Source organism: Leucopleurus acutus (assembly GCF_964270905.1).
Source record: "Leucopleurus acutus genome assembly, chromosome: 19".
NCBI lineage: Eukaryota > Metazoa > Chordata > Mammalia > Artiodactyla > Delphinidae > Leucopleurus > Leucopleurus acutus.
Window position 1 is genome coordinate 29,307,041 of NC_139161.1, and position 19,133 is coordinate 29,326,173.

Genomic DNA, 19,133 nt, shown 5'->3' on the forward strand with positions numbered 1-19,133 from the left:
TTACAATGCTTAAGGCTGACAGGACCACCAAGAGAATGTTCTCTGCAACCTAACCTGAAAACAGCCTTCCCAGCTAACTACTGAATGAATGATTCTCATTTCAAAACTCGTGGGAAAAAATAATTAAAGCAAAGAAGCCCTTTAAAGTCCCCCCCACCCCCGCCCTGCTTTTTTTTTTTGGCACCTGGACTTCATGGCAAAGAATGAGCAGAGAACCCAGAAGAATGCTTTGGGGGGTTTTCAAAAAGAGAAATACTTAACTAATTGCAGTCTGCAGGAATCCCATGCAGTGGATTGTAGGTTGGGTAGAGTGGAGGATCTCAAAACAAAACAAAATATACTTATGACTTTATCCAGTTTTAATTTCATAGGTCACTGGAATTTGAGGAGCCCCAAAGTCAATTACACACCTGATGCAAAGCTCTTGTCCACAATTCTACCAAATCTCTGCTTAAATACTTTCAGGGATAGGGAATGCCTCCTCAGAAAGCCCATTCCACTGCCAGCAGTTCTGACAGTACCAGAACTCCTCCTACGAGCTCTACTCCTGAGAGCTCCCTGAATACTCCATCTTTACATCCTCTGGTGCCAAATAACTTTACAGCTTTGCCCATACCAAGGCCTCCTTCTGTGGGCTAAGCCTCTCCCAGTTCAGTAGATGAACTAGATTCAAATTCCAGTTCTGGCACTTTCGCTATTGTATGCTCTTAGGTACATTCACCTCTCTGTTCTCAAGTTCCTCACCTGTCAAATGGGCTAATAACACCCACCTCACAGATAGTAAAGTGCCTGGCATACGCCCGGCCCTCGAGAAGCGGTAGCATCCTTCCTTCTACCAGCTCCTTCAAATTTCCTGTACACAGCACGGTTTCACCCTCGTTGAGTCTACCACTGTGTTTTTTGTTGTTGTTGTTTTGTTTTATTTATTTATTTGGCTGCATTGGGTCTTAGTTGCAGCACGCGTTATCTTCGCTGCGGCATGTGGGATCCTCAGCTGCAGCATGGGAACTCTTAGTTGCAGCATGCGGGATCTAGTTCCCCGACCAGGGATCGAACCCGGGCCCCCTTCACTGGGGGAGTAAAAAACCACTGTGTTTTTAACCTGATTTTTCCTTTCATACTAGGTATTCCCTAAACACTTTCAACACTCTCCTCTCCTGGAAATGCTAATCAAAACACAAGGCCTTGCTTAAACAGTCAGGCTTCAGGTTGTACATACAAACTGAAGTAGGCCAAGTACTGTGTTCTCCCCCACCCCTCATGGCAGATGTCCAGCACTAGACTTTCCACCTGTGGCGTATTAGCATATATCTACATTTAACCTCTGTATTCATATACCCCCAGGGACGGGGCTGAGTTAGGAGTAGAGAGTTATATGAAATAGTTACGAAGGAAGAGACAATGTTATTTAAAAGGGCTTGAAGAAACCACAGCCAGAGAGCTCTTATGAAAGAGACTTGAGCATACAAATGTTAGAAAGATGTGAGCATAAAGGGCTTGCCAACGTGCAAAAGTTGGGCACTGGTGGTTCTCAGTATTCCCTCTAGAAACAGAACACGACTGGGTCAGAACAACGAGCTGACCCCCTCCCACCCCTGCCAGGCAAGGCTAGATCATCTGCCTCCGACCAGCATGACTTCCTCAGGCAGACCCCTGATCCTCTGAACTGGGAGTTGCATCATCTGTGAAATGAGGGGGTTGAGTGAGGTTTCTTACGAGGGCGAATATTCCATGAGGCCATATTCTCAAGAGAGCAGACGCCTTGCACATTAAATGAACATTTCTGAGTCAGAGTTAGACCTCTTTTCTTGTGTTTTTAAACTTCCTGTTTATCTGCATAAAAGGGCTTTTCTGCTCATCAGCTGGTCTACCTTATCTAAGTCCTGGCTAAGACTCATCCTCAAGACATAGAGACTTATATCCCTTTCACCTATTCTGGTGCTCAACATTTTCCCCTGGCCAACAAAAAAGCCTGAGGTACATTGTGAAATATCAGGCACTAGAAAATCATCTCCCAAGCAAAAAGGTTTTGTCACACTAAAGCAGTCTATGATAGTTTTTAAATGGCGGGGGGCGGGGGGAAGGGGGGAGATCTAAATCAACAAATATTTAATGTCCCAGACCTTCCTCAGCCCCAGAGTGTGTAGTGAGCAGCTCTGCCCAGAAGATGCTTCAATTCCAGCAGAGGGCTCTCCTGGGAGACAAAGTAGGGTGAAGAAGATGGCGAGGACCTAGCATAGCCTCAGCACAGCCTGTCTATATGCCCATCTCTTTCCCAGGGGAAGATAATAACTCCATGAGAAGTCAGCAGTGGTCCCTAGATATTTGCTACATAATAAGAAAAACAGTGCTATCTTTTATCTCCCATAGTTGGATACCAAGTCAGGGCATTGCCTCAGGTATTATCCCTGTTTTATAAGGCAGCTGATGGGGACAGAGTCACACCTGGAAGTTCAATCTCAAAAAGGCCCTGTCTCTCTTCTGGAGAGCTACTTCGTCTGGAAGTGTGTGTGAGCGCTGTCCATTGTGTACACATCACTCCCCTCTCCACTGATCTTTCCTGTGGATGGGAGCGGACAGGGCGTGGGATCCTTAATAGCACTAGACAGCAAATTTGAAAGCAGACCTTGTTAGTTTTAAAACAAGGATCAGCCAGTTGGACCACAGAGTGGGTGTTCCCATGCAAATCCCAGCACTTTCAAGTTGCTCCCTGAACTGAGCCCAGCCAGGACAGCAAGCCGTGTTTTTTTGCAACCAGCACTTTGATTAGGTCTAGAGAGGGACTCAATTAGCATCATGGAAACACAGAGCAGATTTCAGAAAGGAAAGGTCAGCTGCAAGCCCTAGCATTTGCTATCAGCCATCTGCCAAGCAGGAAGTGCTACTCAGATCTATTTTTAATCGTCTTCCCTAGGCAAGGGTTCCTGGGAGAATTCAGAGGCCAGGCTTACTCCAAGAGAAACATTTAATTGCTACCTTTCTGTACACGTTTTTAAAATAGTCTCTGGATACTCTGGATATCATTTTAAATATATTCTGGACACCAACTTGTACACAGAGGCCCAGTTCTATAATGGAGTGAGTGTACTAACTCCAGGGTTCATTTCCCAAACCAGTGAGACTGGCAAAGCTAACTGTGCAAACTTCCTGGTCACTCTCATTTTTATTTTAAGTGCATCTATCACTTCAGAAAGGTAAACTAATACCAGTTCATCTGGCAGTAACTCATTTGTGACTCAAGATATGGACTGGCTAAAGAAAGGAGAAAGGCTTCATCTCTCCTCCCAGGGACCCAGCCTGTGCTGTGCTGGTCCACCCAGGCGCAGGAACGTTTTGTCCACTGGCTTCTTCCCCCTCCCAACTCGCAGCAGCACTCGTGTCTCAGTTCCATCCAGCCCGAGGAATGAAACATCTCTGCGAGGTCTGGACAGGGAGTCTGGCACGGCCATTGCAGATTATACAGAAACAGAGCCTGGCTCAGGAACCCCTGCATTCTCCCAGCCCACACACTGAACACCGAGTTTCCTTGTCTCTTGACATTTACAAACGTTCAGCCTCCAACTTCCAGCCTAAGGTAAAGCTTAGCATATGTACAAGTATGCCTTAGCCAAGTCAAGCTCCATTTGCCAATAAAGGACAGGGGCCAGGCAGCTGGCCACCACCCAGGGCTTGCCCCGCCAAACACAAAGCTGGGGAGCTACAGGACCCACTGCACCCCATGACAAAGGGACAAAGGGGTCTGCCCCAGGTTTTACCCACCTCTCCACCCTCCCTCTTCCCTCCTCTTAGAAGCTTATCTGTCAGCGAGCAGCCGATGGGAAAGCTAAGCTGAAAGGGCACCTTGGCTGTGGGATCTTTGCCTGAGGATGTGAAATAAGAGACTGGGTATTTGGGGCAACTTAACACCAGTAGGAGCCCAGCCAGAGGGCCAGGGAGGAAGGGACTGAATAGGTAGACATGCGCCTCACAGGAGATCTAACCCCTCTGGGCTGGGGGGCTGGGAGTGTGGGGCAAGGGAGCAGGGCTGGAATCCCTCCCCTCAGTGGCATGGAACTCTGCTCTAGTGAGCTGTGGCATACAGGTCCCTGGGGGGAAGAAAAAAAAGGCCACTGCACAGGGTCACTCCCCCTGACCCAGTTGGACCACAAATCAATTGGGGCTTCTGAGCTCTGCTGAGTCTTGAGTTCCTCTTCTTTCTGGTTTCAGGAGCAAAGGGAGTTAATCAGTAAACAGCTTAAGAAAGAATAACTCTTCTTCTGCCCCTGCCAAAGATCACCTGTGCCCTTCCTCTGCCCCTTCCCCAGTTTGCCATGGCTGTACATGTCAGGAAACCCATTAACACAAACAAAAAGACACCCAAAGGAGAGCTGGGGTGTCATGTTTGGTCCAAGTGCTAAACCCCAGGTATAGGAAGTTACCTGGAGATTTCAGAGCCAGGCAGACTGCCTGGGAAGGACCAAGAGAGGGGGCTGGGCTAAGTTCCTTTGCTAATTCAGAGCAAGAAATAGGCCCTGTGGTAGAGCACTTAGGGGAGTGGCCTGGTGGGTCACACCTGAGTTCCACCTCTGGTTCTACCATTTCCTAGCGGAGTCCCCTTGATCAACTCAATTTGCCTAAGCCTCACTTTCTTCATCTGAAAATGGGAACAACAGGAGAAAAGGGAACCCTTCTACACTGTTGGTGGGAAATGTAAATTGGTGCAGCCACTATGGAAAACAGTATGGAGGTTCCTTAAAAAACTAAAAATAGAGTTGCCATAAGATCCAGCAATCCCACTCCTGGGCACATATATGGAGAAAATTCTAATTCAAAAAGATACATGCACCCCAATGTTCACAGCAACACTATTTACAATAGCCAAGACATGGAAGCAACCTAAATGTCCATGACAAATGAATGGATAAAGAAGACGTGGTACATATATACAACGGAATACTACTCAACAATAAAGAAATAATGAAATAACGCCATTTGCAGCAACATGGACGAACCTGGAGGCATTATGCCAAGTGAAGCAAGTCAGAGAAAGACAAATACCATATGGTATCATTTACATGTGGAATCTAAAAACATGATACAAATGAACTTATTTACAAAACAGAAAGAGACTCAGGCAAAGAAAACAAACTTATGGTTACTTAAGGGGATGGGGGGTGGGGAGTGAGATAAGTTAGGAATTTGGGATTAACAGATACACACTACTACATATAAAACAGGTAAACAACAAGGACCTATTGTATAGCACAGGGAACTATACTCAATATCCTGTAACGACATATAATGGAGTGAGTGCCTCCTTAAATCTGGTGTCCTAGGTGACTTGTTTCTTTCCCCCATTAGGGGCTCTGATTCCCAGTCACATTCAGACCTACAGAATAGGAATTTCTGGAGGTGGGACCTTTGGATAAAAACCAGCTTTTTTATCCCAGCTCATTCTGATGTACTGTCAGATTCGGGAATCGCTGCCTAAGAATCCCCACTTTCCAATGCCAGTTTCAACTACTCTTAGGCCCTGAAAGACATGACTACTGCAGAAGCCACTTATTTTCCGCCTTCACTTTTCCCTGTCCTAAACTTCAAAACTACACCAAAGGCACCTGAATTCTGCAACTCAGTTCTCCCTTTAAAGTAACAGAAAAACTCAGACATGTGGGGTTGCAACGGCCAGCTTATGATGACTCAGTGAGTGAGCCTCAAGAAGCCAGGAGGGTCACATGAGAGGGAGTATCTTACCCAGAAAAGCAGGGAATCCAGGTCCTGGAGCACTCTGAAGGGCCCTCTTCTCAGTTATGGGTGCCTGGTGTTTGCCAATGATTTATCTGGTTGCTGTTTAGCTGAAGGCATCACCAGGAAGGGACTGACCCTGGTTATTAATTACAGCCACTGGCTTAATTATCGGTGCTTATTAACTTTATACAATATCAACATTCCTCTTCACACAAAGCTCACGGATATACAGTCTGTAGAAGTTAGAGAGAAGTCGAGTGAAGTATGAACCACATGCTATCACTCCCTTGCTTAAAAACTTTCCGTGGCTCCCCAGAGCGTGCAGCATACACAATTGAGTCTAAACACCTTAGCTGGGCCTTCTGGGCGCTATGTGACCCATCCCTGCTGACCTCCTGCTTCCCTCTACATGCCCTCTCCATCTCTTACCTGTGGTCCCCAAGGCTGGATCTCCTCTAGAATGTTTCTAGGCCTCTGCTCAGAATGGACTCCCCTTTCTTCTTCACTTAATAAACACTCATCTTGCTCTTTGCCCCCACAGCAACCTGAATAATCACCTACTCAAAGCCTGTGTTTCACTACCTCGTATAATAGTTCACCTATTTGTCTTCCCCACTAGATCATGAGCTACTTAAGGGCAAGAATTTTGTTGTGTCCATTTCTGTATCCCCAGTGCCTCATACAGTAGTACTCAGTATATGCTAAATGGTCAGAGAGCGGTCATTATCCAATGCCACCCCCAACAGTTAGTGGCGGGATTTCCCTGGTGGTCCAGCGGTTAAGAATCCACCTTCCAATTAAGGGGACGTGAGTTCGATCCCTGGTCGGGGAACTAAGATCCCACATGCCACGGGACAACTAAGCCCATGCGCCACAACTACTGAGCCCGTGCGCCGCAACTAGAGAGAAGTTCCCACGCGCCACAATGAAAAGCCCACGTGCCACAATGAAAGACCCTGCACGCCACGACGAAGATCCCACGTGCCGCAACTAAGACCCGACAGAGCCAAATAAATAAATAAAAAAGTTAGTGGCAGAGCCAGGCCCTAGAGCAGAGGTGGCCTGACCCTTTATTCAGGGCTTTTAAGGTGGTGCCAATGACTTGCCATCCACAAGGCCCCATATTGTTTTCCCACATAAGTGATAAGAGTGTATGAAATTGTGTGCTCTGTCTGGCTTGGTTACCCTGTAACCTTTGGTGGGAACCAGCGTGCTAGATGGCTGAGGTTGAAGTTTGGCCTGTGCAGTAGAATTCTCTGGTGTCAATCAGACCTTGCCATTGAGCATAGTGTATCAAGTCCTATACTATCCCTACCAAGTGAAGCCACTGTGTTGATTTGGGATGCCTCCTGAAATCACATAAACTCATTTCTCCAACACCCATTTCACAACTGTCATTCCAATCTTCTATTCAGGGGTCAGCAAACAATGCACAAGGGCCAAATGGGGCCTCTCACCTGTTTTGTAAGTAAAGTGTTACTAGAACAGAGTCAGGCTCATTTGTTTATATATCCACTATGGCTGCAGAGTTGAAACCCTATGGCCATCAAAGCCTGAAATACTATTATCTGGCCCTTACAGGTAAAGTTTTGCTGACCCCTGATCGAGCTGAAGGGAATGAAAACTCCAAACAGCCCTTCCCTTCTACCAAGAGTCTGGCTGCTCCCACTCTGGAAGTTAGTGGACCAACTGGCTTTTGCATGATGTCATTTCTTTTTTTAGCACTGGTTACAGGCCTGGGATCCAGGAGGAGATTTTGCCTACCAGAGGCACACAGGGGCCTGGAACACCTAAGCACATGACCTGGCATTTAATGGTGATCAAGAAATGTGTATTAAATAAACAAACAAACAAAGGCCTGGGAAGTCAGCTAGTCTGTGCCCTGAACAAAAGTCCATCCTCCCTCCTGTCCGTTTCAAGGTGACTAGTCACACAGGTGCCTGGAGCAGCCTGGTGACCTAGATTTGTCAGACCTTATCTTATCAGCTTTCCTTCCTCGCGTACTTACCCAGCACCTGGCCCCATAGTGCCCAGGGCAGACTGGCCTGTTGTTCTTCCAGAGAAGGAGACAGACTGGGAGGAACTCTCCTCCCCCACCGATACACTTTGCTGTTTTTCTTTCTCCTGCTAAGGGGAGGATCAAGATATACGGCGACTTGGAGCTTAAAGGAGCTCCAAGAAGTCTATTTTTTCTCACTTCCTCTCTCCTTAGGTTTCCTGGGTGAATGTGTCTAGGATGAACCTTAAAGGTTCCTCAGAGCCTTACCTGTCATTTAGAACATTCAGCATGTAAAGGGGAGGGACCGGCTGTGAGTAAAGTAAGCAAACCAGCAAAGAGGCCTGGTCCTAAGAACAGACATTCCTCCAAAGACATATCAGAGGACAGCAGGTCTGATTCGCTGGCCACCTCAAGCTGCAAGAGCCCAGCTGGCAGCTTTACAGCTTGGGCTGACACTGCAGGGGAAGCAGGGGTAATCAGGGGGAAAGCTGTACACATTTGGGCATCTCATGAAAATCAGGCAAATTGGGTAGAAAACAACATGGAACAATATGCCGGCCTCTCAGCTGCTCCAGACAACCCTGGGTACCAGGCTCAGGATGGATCTCCCCACTTGTACTGCTGCCAGGTGCTTCTTCAGACTGGAGTCTGGGTACAAGTTGGGTGAGGGCAAATTATACATCTGTTTGCCACTGTATCTCTCATATCTAACAGGTCAGAGGAGCTCACTGAAAGCAGAACTGGCTGGGCTTAGTGCAGTAGGCTTCACACCAGGATCTTTTGTTTTGGCAAGGGAATGCTCTTCCAGGCCCCTCATTTACCTGTTAGAGTTGAAGTTACAGTGAATGCTCTTGGTGGGACCAGTCCTGAAAGGGAAGAGAAGGAATTTCCTGCCACCCCTCCCCCCGCAAAGAGAGATAATTTTCCTTTTGACAACCATAAATTGTCCCTTCAAAGATCCAAAGGCATTAGGGGATAGGGGGAGGGGAGAGTCCATGCCACCTGCTCTGCCTCTTGACATCACTGTGCTCCGGAGGGGAGGGAGTTTATGGACTGATTAGATGTTGTTGTTTTTAGCAGCAGCTGGTGGAGCTGTCTCCTCCTCTCTTCCTCTCCTCCCTCCTCCTCTCCTGAGTCACTGTCCAGCCACCAGCAACAGGCAGGGAGGGGAGGGAAGCAGAGAGCTAAGGTTCTCCTTGGCTAAGCAGCCCTGACCCCAGAGATGATACTCTGGGTCACCAGGTCAAACCCTCCCCTCAGGAGTTGGCTGAGTGCTTTGGAAACAAAGGCATCAGAGATTCTTTTTTGGGTTTGTTTTCAAAGATAAGAAAAATGGCAGGGACGTCCCTGGTGGTGCAGTGGTTAAGTATCCACCTGCCAATGCAGTGGACACGGGTTCAAGACCTGGTCCGGGAAGATCCCACATGCCGCGGAGCAACTAAGCCCGTGCGCCACAACTACTGAGCCTGCGCTCTAGAGCCTGCGAGCCACAACTAATGAGCCCAAGAACTACAACTTTTAAAGCCCGCGTACCTAGAGCCTGTGCTCCGCGACAAGAGAAGCCACTGCAAAGAGAAGCCTGGGCGCCTCAACAAAGAGTAGCTCCCGCTCACCTCAACTAGAGAAAAGCCTGCATGCAGCAACGAAGACCCAACACAGCCTAAATAAATAAATAATGAAAACCATCTTTCTGTAACCAAAAAAAAAAGGAAAGAAAGAAAAATGGCTTCATTCAAAAGAAACTCGCCCCAGCCCCCCACCGTGGAGCGTCACAGGGTGAACCAAACTGAGAAGCAATTCTCAGCTACTGCTGCAACACTCAGGCCTGGAATTCTCTTCCAGCTGCCCGGGCTGCTGTTGTCACGGTAGTTTGAGGTTTCTGTAACTGGTTGATGTGTGGTTCACAGGCAAAATAACCACCTGGCAGACAGGAAGGGAAGGGGGGTAGGGGGCAGATTTTTCCATTTAAATTCTAGAGAGGCCTCCCAGCTACTTGCAGGTAAGGCCCCCCAAAAGCAGAATGGAAGCTGTTGCTGCTGCTATTCAATTACCTCCAGAAACGTGTTGGTCCCTTTGGAATTACTATAAAGAACCAGAGACTTATATGGGTCTCAGAAGACTACTGACAACACCGTATAGCTACAGGGCAATACCTGAGACTCAAAAAATGGAAGGAGTGAATATGCCAGAACTGTTATGGGTGTCAGGACCTGATTATGTTTGAGTGCCACTTTCTGTTTTTTGCTTAACGATATTCATAGATAGAACATTTACTGAGCATTTACTATATGTCAGGCACTGTGAGAAGTACTTTATATTGATTGCCTCACTTAATTGCCACAAAAATCTTATAGGTATCTAACATTAATATGATTCCCCCTTTCCCAATGAGGGCACCAAGACACAGAGAGGTTACTTAACTTGCATAACTAATAGGCAAAGAAGCCAAGGTTTGAACCCAGGTAGCCTGACTCAGACGTTACACTGTTAACCACTAAGTTACGTTGCCTTGTATCATCTGCTGCTGCTATATTAGAATCAGAGGATGGGGGAGGTGGAAGGAACCTTTAATGACGGTCTAATCTAATGCCTCATTTGGATTGGGTGGATGAAGGAAAGGGAGAGCCTGAGAGAACAATCTTGCCCAAGACCTCACAGCTTGATACTTTCATTATCCCGGCTGCCAGCCCTCTCCTCCAGGGCTGCCTCTAGCATTTTCAAGCACCCCTTATGTGTAAGGCAGTAGGTGGCGTGTGTGGCAGGGAGGAGGTGGCAAAGCACAAAGTTAAGAGGCACTCGGTTTCCTAATCTGTAAAATGAGGAGTTGAACTAGAAAAACCCGGGGCCAAGGGCATTCGGAAAGCCTGTGACTCCAGGTTATTCAGAATCTTATTAGGAAACAAGACAATTACACATAAAAGCGCATGTAACCACGAAAACATAGACCGTATTATTACAAGAGTCATTACTAATTGCCAAATGAACAACCAGACAGTGAGTACTACAGATGTCCAGTGGAGGGAGAGAATCCTATAGTCCAGGAAGACATCCTAGAAAAAAATACTTAAGCTGGTCTTCAAGAATGGGTAGAAATTGAATAGAGAAAAAGAAGCATTCTCCAGGCAAGAGAAATGATAGGAGGGGAGAAGGGGTAGGATTTACCACCAATAGTACTGAGACCCAGAAAATAGTCAATGCCAAAAGGAGCTACCTAGGTCAAGCTATGACAAAGAGGGTACAGACCTATCTAGACCTGTATCCCATATGTTTTTGCTACCCCATGGCTTTAGGCAAGTCACTTAATCCCCACCTTGAAGGGATGTTGTAAAGTAAGGAGTCCCTAACACACAGTAGATCTTCAATAAATAGTAGTTAATAGCAGCAATGTAGATTTTTCATCCTGGCACCAGTACAACCTCATCTGTACCATTCTTCTGCCCTCCGTAGTGAGGCTTACATTCCCATATACCCCAAAGATCACAGGCTCTCTGAGTGTAGGAATCCTGCTGGCTTCTCTCTATCCCTAGCACCCAGCCTAGGCCTGGCACGTTGTTTGAAACACAAAAAATATTATTGAACTCTATACAGCATCGCCACCAAAAACCAAAAGCTGTAGCTACACATAACAAGATGAATAAATCTTTAAAATGTAATATTGAGCAAAGGAAGGAAGACATGAAAGATTTATACAGAGAAATTTTATTTATGTACATTTCAGAAACAGGCAAATCTAAATGTTCAAGTACTGAATATACACCTTGGTGGTTAAAATATGAAGAGAAAGGAGGAAATTCCTACACAAATCAGGATAATGGTAACATTCAAGGGGAAGGTTGAGAATAACTGTTGGCTTTTAGAGTTCTGTCAATGATCTACATTCAGTTACTTGAACTGGGTAGTGGTTAGATGAGCAATTCTTTAAGCCATACATTTGTGTTCTATGCATCTTTTTCTGTATATTTCATAATAAAAATTTAATGTATATCCTTAAAATACAAAATATATATATATATATATATATTATTGAACTGAACAATTAGTGTATAATGGTAGATTCCAGTCAGACCCCAAAATACAAACAGCCAAAGAAGCAATGGTGCAGCTTTACCATTCCAGAGACCTAGGGAGTGCTGGTGCTCAAATAAAAACACAGGGGCAGGGGTTCTGCATCTACTTCTTGCTTCCCAGGGAGAACACCCTGCTGAAAAGAGTCCGGATTTTCACGAGAAACACAGGCTTGCAATCACCAGCGTCCTTGCTGAATGCTGAGGCACGAACATACAAACCAATCTTAGGACTGGAATCTTACAGGCATTTGCAAACCACAGAATTAATTTTCAGGGTATGCCTCATAGCTCAAGTCAACATTTCCTTTTGGTATTTAAAGTAACCACATAGAAAGGACCACATTTGAGCAGATTTGTGCTCCAGCTGCCTGCAGTCCACAGCAAAAAACACAGATGATTCACTTGACTTGGTCCCTAGCAGTTCCTTTGGTAATAAATTGGTGAACAATTCTACTTATGCCCACCCAGATCATCAATTTTCACAGACTGTAGGACAGGTCTGCCTCCCAACCAAAGAGTGTGACTTCCTGAACTCAATTCCTCTTGTTCATGGCTATAAATGATAGAGAGAATTTTTCTAAGCCCTAGAATGCTTGTAGTTCTTTCCCAAGTGGTGATTAACAAGTATGTACTGAATGACCACCATGTGCCTGGACCACCTGCAGACCACTGAGGTGCATATACACTCGTTTCCCCACTTCTAGTCTCTTCTTCAGCAGTTCACCTAGGATACCACGACACCTGCCATCTAAAAGCAAAGCTCTGGTCATGTCATTACTTGCTCAAAAGTCTTCAGTGATGGGACTTCCCTGATGGTGCAGTGGTTAAGACTCCGCACTCCCAATGCAGGGGGCCCAGGTTTGATCCCTGGTCAGGGAACTAGATCCCAGATGCATGCCACAATTAAGAGTTTGCATGTCACAACTAAGGAGCTGGTGAGCCGCAACTAAGGAGCCCGCCTGCTGCAACTAAGACCCAGCGTAACCTAATTAATTAAAAAAAAAAAAGAAGTCTTCAGTGGCGCCCAACTGCCAGCAAAATAAAGTCCGAACTTCTATTCTCCCAACAACCTGGCGTCAGCCTACTCTTTCAATCCGTTTTCGCACAGCTCTCAATGTTGCCCAAAAGAATGGCTCCTCCCCACACACTCCTGGCCTCTACTTCTTTGTTCGTGATGCTCCTTTTACCAGTCCCTCCCCATCCATTTCCACACGTCTAGGTTCTTGCCTCAAGGTACATCTCAGTGTCACTTCTACCAAGTCTTCCCAGAACTTCTGTTTCTAGACAGATGGATCTTAAGGGGGTTTTTTTGATCAACAATCCTTTGAGAACCTAATGAAAGCTATGGAACCCTCCCTAGAAAAATATACATACACATAGAATTAAACATACAATTTCAGAAATCCCTTGAAGCCAGCCCATGGACCCCAGATTAAGAACCCCTTATTCTGTCTCTATCTTAGAGAACTAACAGTTATTTGCTCAGATATTCACTGAAAATTTACCAGTCTTTAGGAGCTGTGCTGGGTGCTAGAGACACAAAGATGACGTCACAATTATCTCCACAAGTAGTTCACAGACTAATGGGAGACATTCATCGTTATACTGTGATAAATGGTTTAAGATAAACATAAGGTGGGGAATTTCCTGGCCATCCAGTGGTTAGGACTCGGTGCTTTCATTGCCAGGGCCCGGGTTCAGTCCCTGGTTGGGGACCCAAGATCCCACAAGCCGCGCAGTGTGGCCAAAAAAAAAAGAGACAGACCACATAAAAAAAACATAAGGTGAAGGACAGTCATCCCACTGTGTCCACAGGGGACTGGTCCCAGAACCCACCTCATATACTGAAATTCAAGGATGCTCAAGTCCCTTATATAAAATGACATGGTATTTGCATATAAACTACTATACTTTAAATCACCTCTAGGTTATTTATAACACCTAATACAATGTAAACGCTACGTAAATAGTTGCCAGCGTGCATGCAGCAAATTCAAGTTTTGCTTTTTGGAACTTTCTGGAATTTTTTTCCTGAATTTTTTTTTTTTTTTTTTGCGGTACGCGGGCCTCTCACTGTCGTGGCCTCTCCCGCTGCGGAGCACAGGCTCCAGACGCGCAGGCTCAGCGGCCATGGCTCACGGGCCCAGCCGCTCCGCGGCATGTGGGATCCTCCCAGACGGGGGCACAAACCCGTGTCCCCTGCATCGGCAGGCAGACTCTCAACCACTGCGCCACCAGGGAAGCCCCTGAATTATTTTTGATCCACTGTTGGTTGAATCCTCAGATGTGGAACTGTGGATACAGAGGGTTGACCATACAAACTTCAAGAAGGGACAACTTATGGGGGAGGGGCCAAGAGAGTGGGGTAGGAAGACCCTGAGCTCACCTCCTCCCATGGGCACACCTAAATTACAACTATTTATAGAGTAGCTATAATGACCTGGGGAATGACCTGAAGACTAGCAGAAAGGATCTTCTACAACTAAACGTATAAAGAAGGAACCACAACCAGATGGGACTTGGAGAGCGCCCAGAAAACACCTTTACGGGTCCTTTATCAGAGGCCCTTAGCTGTGAGAACTCACACCATTCACTCTATGGAGACATGCTATGTGGATGGGCATCGTTTTTGCCTCTATCTAAAGATTCAAGTTGGAACCTACAATAGTTTGTACACGGAGGCTTTGGAAGAACCAGACCGAACACTGACTCTGATTAATGTGACTGCAGACATTCCTGAGCTGGATGTTGTGTCTATAGAGGCTGACTGGCCCCCTGCTCTGGAGGACTAGCTTTCAAATTTGGAAACAAAGAGTAGGGTTTTGTGGCATGATGTGGACATCCATTCAGTATACACTATAAAATGGTTGTTGGGAGCTTCCCTGGTGGCGCAGTAGTTGAGAGTCTGCCTGCCGATGCAGGGGACACGGGTTCATGCCCCGGTCCAGGAAGATCCCACATGCCGCGGGGCGGCTAGGCCCGTGAGCCATGGCCGCTGAGCCTGCGCGTCCGGAGCCTGTGCTCCGCAACGGGAGAGGCCACAACAGTGAGAGGCCCACGTACTGAAAAAAAAAAAAAAATGGTTGTTGAACCACCATAACGGTGTCTTGGAAACGATTTGGATCATGTTGATCTACATATTTTAAATTTGTTGTAACATCTCAGGAGCTATACATGTGTATATTTTGTGTTAAATTGTTCTAAGGGAAAAAAAAGGGATGACTTATGAACCTTTTATCTCCCCAGACTAGAGTGAAACTTCTTGAGGGTAAAATCCTCGAGGGTAGTATCATATCTAGTACAGTGCACCCCACCCCATTACATATTTTGTATTCGTGCAATAATAGAACAGAGCCAATGAGACAAAAGAGCAAGTTATAGGCACAGTCCCCACTGCCATCACCCACATGTACCAGAGGCCTCTGAGATCCAGTTAAGGTGGTCCCAACTTTGAACACTTACGCTGTACAAATTGTACCAGCCTAATTTATGATTTATCTCACCCTGACTTGATTCAACCTCTGAGGAGAAGATATCATAAGATGTTCTATCTTACAAACTCTAAATAGTTTCTTTTCACCAAGAAACACTGTAATCTAACCACATTCCTTTAGAGATTTGCTGTAGACGTGGTTCACCTGTCACCCTTCCTGGGTGGTCGACAGATAGCTTATCTGTACCCCTCCAGAACTAACACTTCATTAGTAGGAGATTAGGGCTTTCAAAGATCAAATAGCTGAGGGAAAGAAGTAAGTAGTTTTAGGTTGGATATGTGATTTTCTTTACAAAAGCTAAATTGATTGAATGTGTTTTTAAACTGGGCTTATTGGTGTATGTTGGAACTCTTCCATAATTTATTAATTCTGCCTTTACTGCACCTCAGAAATGCTCTTTAGGAAACTGACAAACACATAACAGTGTCTTGCAAACACTGCAAAAGAAGCAAAGGTGCCCACTATATGGTATGGGTCCTGCAACGGTGATTGTTCTCAACCTTTTGTTTCTTAAAACCTAACAATCACTCTGGCCCTAGGTTTCCACTATTTTGGAAACAAAAAAATGGGCACTTATAATGAGACAGACATTTATAGGTTTACATGCAATCTGGCTTTTTTCCCTCTCCTGCTAGAATAGAAAAACTAATTTTACTGAATTATGGTTTTTGTAAAAGTAATTGTCATCCACTGGATACCAAAACCTCTCAATTAATAAAACTACAATATGACATATATTTTGCAAGATAGATAAGCTCACAGAATTATCTTCAAAAGCCATATCTTATTGTATACGTTCTTTAGGAATTATGCCTTTTAATGGGACACAGAGGTCACTAACACAACTAATACAATCTGATGCTCACTGTAACATTTTCCAGGGCACCTAGAGGAAAAGAAATGAATAGATTTTTAGAAGTTCTGTTCCTGTATTTATTTTTTACATGAAGTTTTTTCAGGACAAAATAACTGCATTAATATTTTGGAAAGTTAGTTTTATTGCACATTAAAGACAAGCTGGTGGGTAGTGGGGATTAAGAGAAACAAATACCTGAAACGTAGAGTTGACAGGATGGGACGGTACTCCCTCTTTGCCCACAACCTCTAAGTCACTGTGTTGGGGTACAAGACTTTTTGAGAGTCACTGGTGTAGAACGCTAGTGCTCAGAAGCAGAGGTGGGAGGCCGAGGGCAGAGTGGGCCTCTCAGCAGCCACCAGATCAATACAAGTCTTCAGGCTTCACAGCATCTTCCTCCCTGACACTTTTCTCAAAGCTATGCTGCGGCTTATGTCTAGGCAGGAAGGAAAAACCAAAATGTCACCACTGTGAGCCCAATGGAACCCCACAGGGAACAAAAAGAACCTGCCTCCTAATTAGACTGCAGCCTCAGAAGGAGGCCCAGCTCCTCACACAGACAGCAGCTGAGGGGTGTGAGGTAGAGAAGCCCGGCCCTGAGGCTGTGTAACCCCAGGCTGTCACTGAGTTGCCCACTCCACAGCCTCCAACACCTTCCCTCTAAGGACCCAGGGCACTTAGTGCAACCTGTGTCTTGGAATGAAGCCACCGTGCCCAAAGTGGGTTCATGATAGATTAATCCAATTCACCATTCTTAAATGGCCTACTTGCAACACCACTGAAGGGCTAGCAGGAGGGAGGCAAGGGAAGGACGGACTACAGATAATTTTTATGGAAAGTCTTGCAAAGATCCAGGTTTCCATAATAGATAGTATCCACTGAAATGAGCATTAGATTGTTTTCACTGGGGGCAACTAACTGTTCCAATTGAAACTATTATTATTTTATAACCAAAGTATATTTTTATACTGTGACTTGCACCATTAAGTGAGAAACAACAGCGTGAGCAATTCCTCGTGCCAACTCAAAATACCTCTGCGTGCAAACACTTCAGCATTTAGACCACAGCACCCCCGAAGAAAGAAATTGTAGGAGGCCTCAGCACATTCCCTAGATAGTTCTGTCATCGATTCAAAAAGCACCCCCAACGCCCCGCACCCCCCAGCGTCCTACAGAGCAAATGCTCTTACCTTTCTGCCAACACACACAACTTGGCTGTCCTTCTCTTCCATTGCCTTATTCTCTCAAATCCAACTCCTGTGCTCCAGGTTCTAAAGTGAAACTATCTTGGCTAAAGTAAAGTTGCTGAGGCAGTAACAATCCCCTCCACCCCACCTCCTTGCTTTGTTTTTGTTTTTTTTTTTTGGACATCAAGGCCAAGAGAAGCAGAGGGACTACTTTACATGTGCATAGAGCTTTGTGATTTGCAAGCCACCCACACATCGATGATCTCATCCAGCCTCCTAACAACCCAATGAGGTAAGCCTACTCCCCCCACTCTCAAATAAGGTAGGGCTACCTCCTAGGACTGTTCCGGCCGTGGCACACAGTAAGCACACGAGTGCTAACTACTAGCCATTAGACACAGCAAATATTATTTAACTCATTTTATTAGTGAGAAGCTGAGACTCAGAGGTTGGACAGCTGATTCCAGGCCTCTAGGAATCTGAAGCAAGCTGGGAAGACAGAAGGGCCTAGTGCAGGAGTCTTTCCACCACATCAGTACAGACCCTAACTGTTTAAAACTTGACAACTACACATTTCCACGGCGGCTTAGCCGTGCTGATAAGACGGGAGCCCGAAGTCCTGATTCTGTTCCCAGTTCTCTGCTAGCCACGTGCTCTGAGCTTTAGTTCTCTGGACCTTTGTGTTGGCTTCTCCATAATGAAGGCAGACTCACTTTTTTTAAAAAAAAACAACAAACAATGGAATGTCAAGCTTCCAGATGAAAGGCTCTGTTACCAGTACAAAGTATCATTTAATTACACTGCTGCTCCAGTTAGCTGCTTCCCAGCTCCTAACTCCCACTGGGTGGATTCTGAAACCGCATAGGAGATTATGTCAAGAGGGGAGAACAGGAGAAACATTCTCTCCCTGAACTTTCTTAAATGGAAGAGAGGAACAAAATGAAAGGCCCATTTTCCAAGGAGGGGGCTGGGGCAGTGATCTTTCCATTAAGTGGACCTGCATAAGAATCTATAGATTATTTAACGCCGGGGGTGGCTGTGGAATGAAATAAAGGAATCTTTGTGCAATGCCAGCCACAGTTCCCTCACTCTCTCCCCACCGTCAGGCATTTAACACAACTCTTTAATCATCAAGCTCTAATGCACCCCATCTGTGCACGGGTTGTAGCCAATGAAACTGCAGCCTGTGCTGACTTTGGCCTGGACTTGTGAAGGAGCCTTTCTGCCCCAAAAGGGGCAGAAAGGAGGACATGAGGCCAACAGTCTTCTTTGCTCATCACTTGTCTTCTCCCAAGGCTCAAGAGCCATCCATCTGTTTATCTGACCATTTATTGAGCTCTTGCTATGGGTCAGATTCTGACCCAGAGATACAAAGCTAATAGGACATGGCCCCAGGAGGAAAAGGATGTGTAAGAGCTACTGTGAGAGAGGAAGGAGGTAAAGAAAAACGGATGCTTTTGGCTGAAGCACAGAGGCCCGAAACACCCCTATCTTCATATTCAGGGAAATGCTGCTTAGTTCCAAGTGGTTGGAACATAAATCAAGGAAGCAGCAGGGACCCTAACTCAAAAGCTAGGCTCTGCCAGATCATCCAAGGCCCTGTGTACCAGCCAAAGAGGTAAGACATCAACTCTGAAGGCCACTGTCATCCCCGCATACTCCCTTCTGACCATGTCACAAGGCCCAGCTCAAATACCACCTCTTCCAGAAATTTTTCTTGAACACGCTCAAAGTAATTGCTCTCTCTTCTTTGAGAACTCAAGACCTGAGTTCTTAGACAACTTGTATGAGTCTCAGCTTCTC

At 45.8% G+C, this 19,133-nt stretch overlaps 1 protein-coding gene across 1 annotated transcript in view; it reads right to left on the reverse strand.

Moving 5' to 3' along the window:
* Positions 1-19,133, reverse strand: part of YPEL2 (yippee like 2) — a 58,763-nt gene that overhangs the window by 16,790 nt on the left and 22,840 nt on the right. The window lies entirely within an intron of this gene.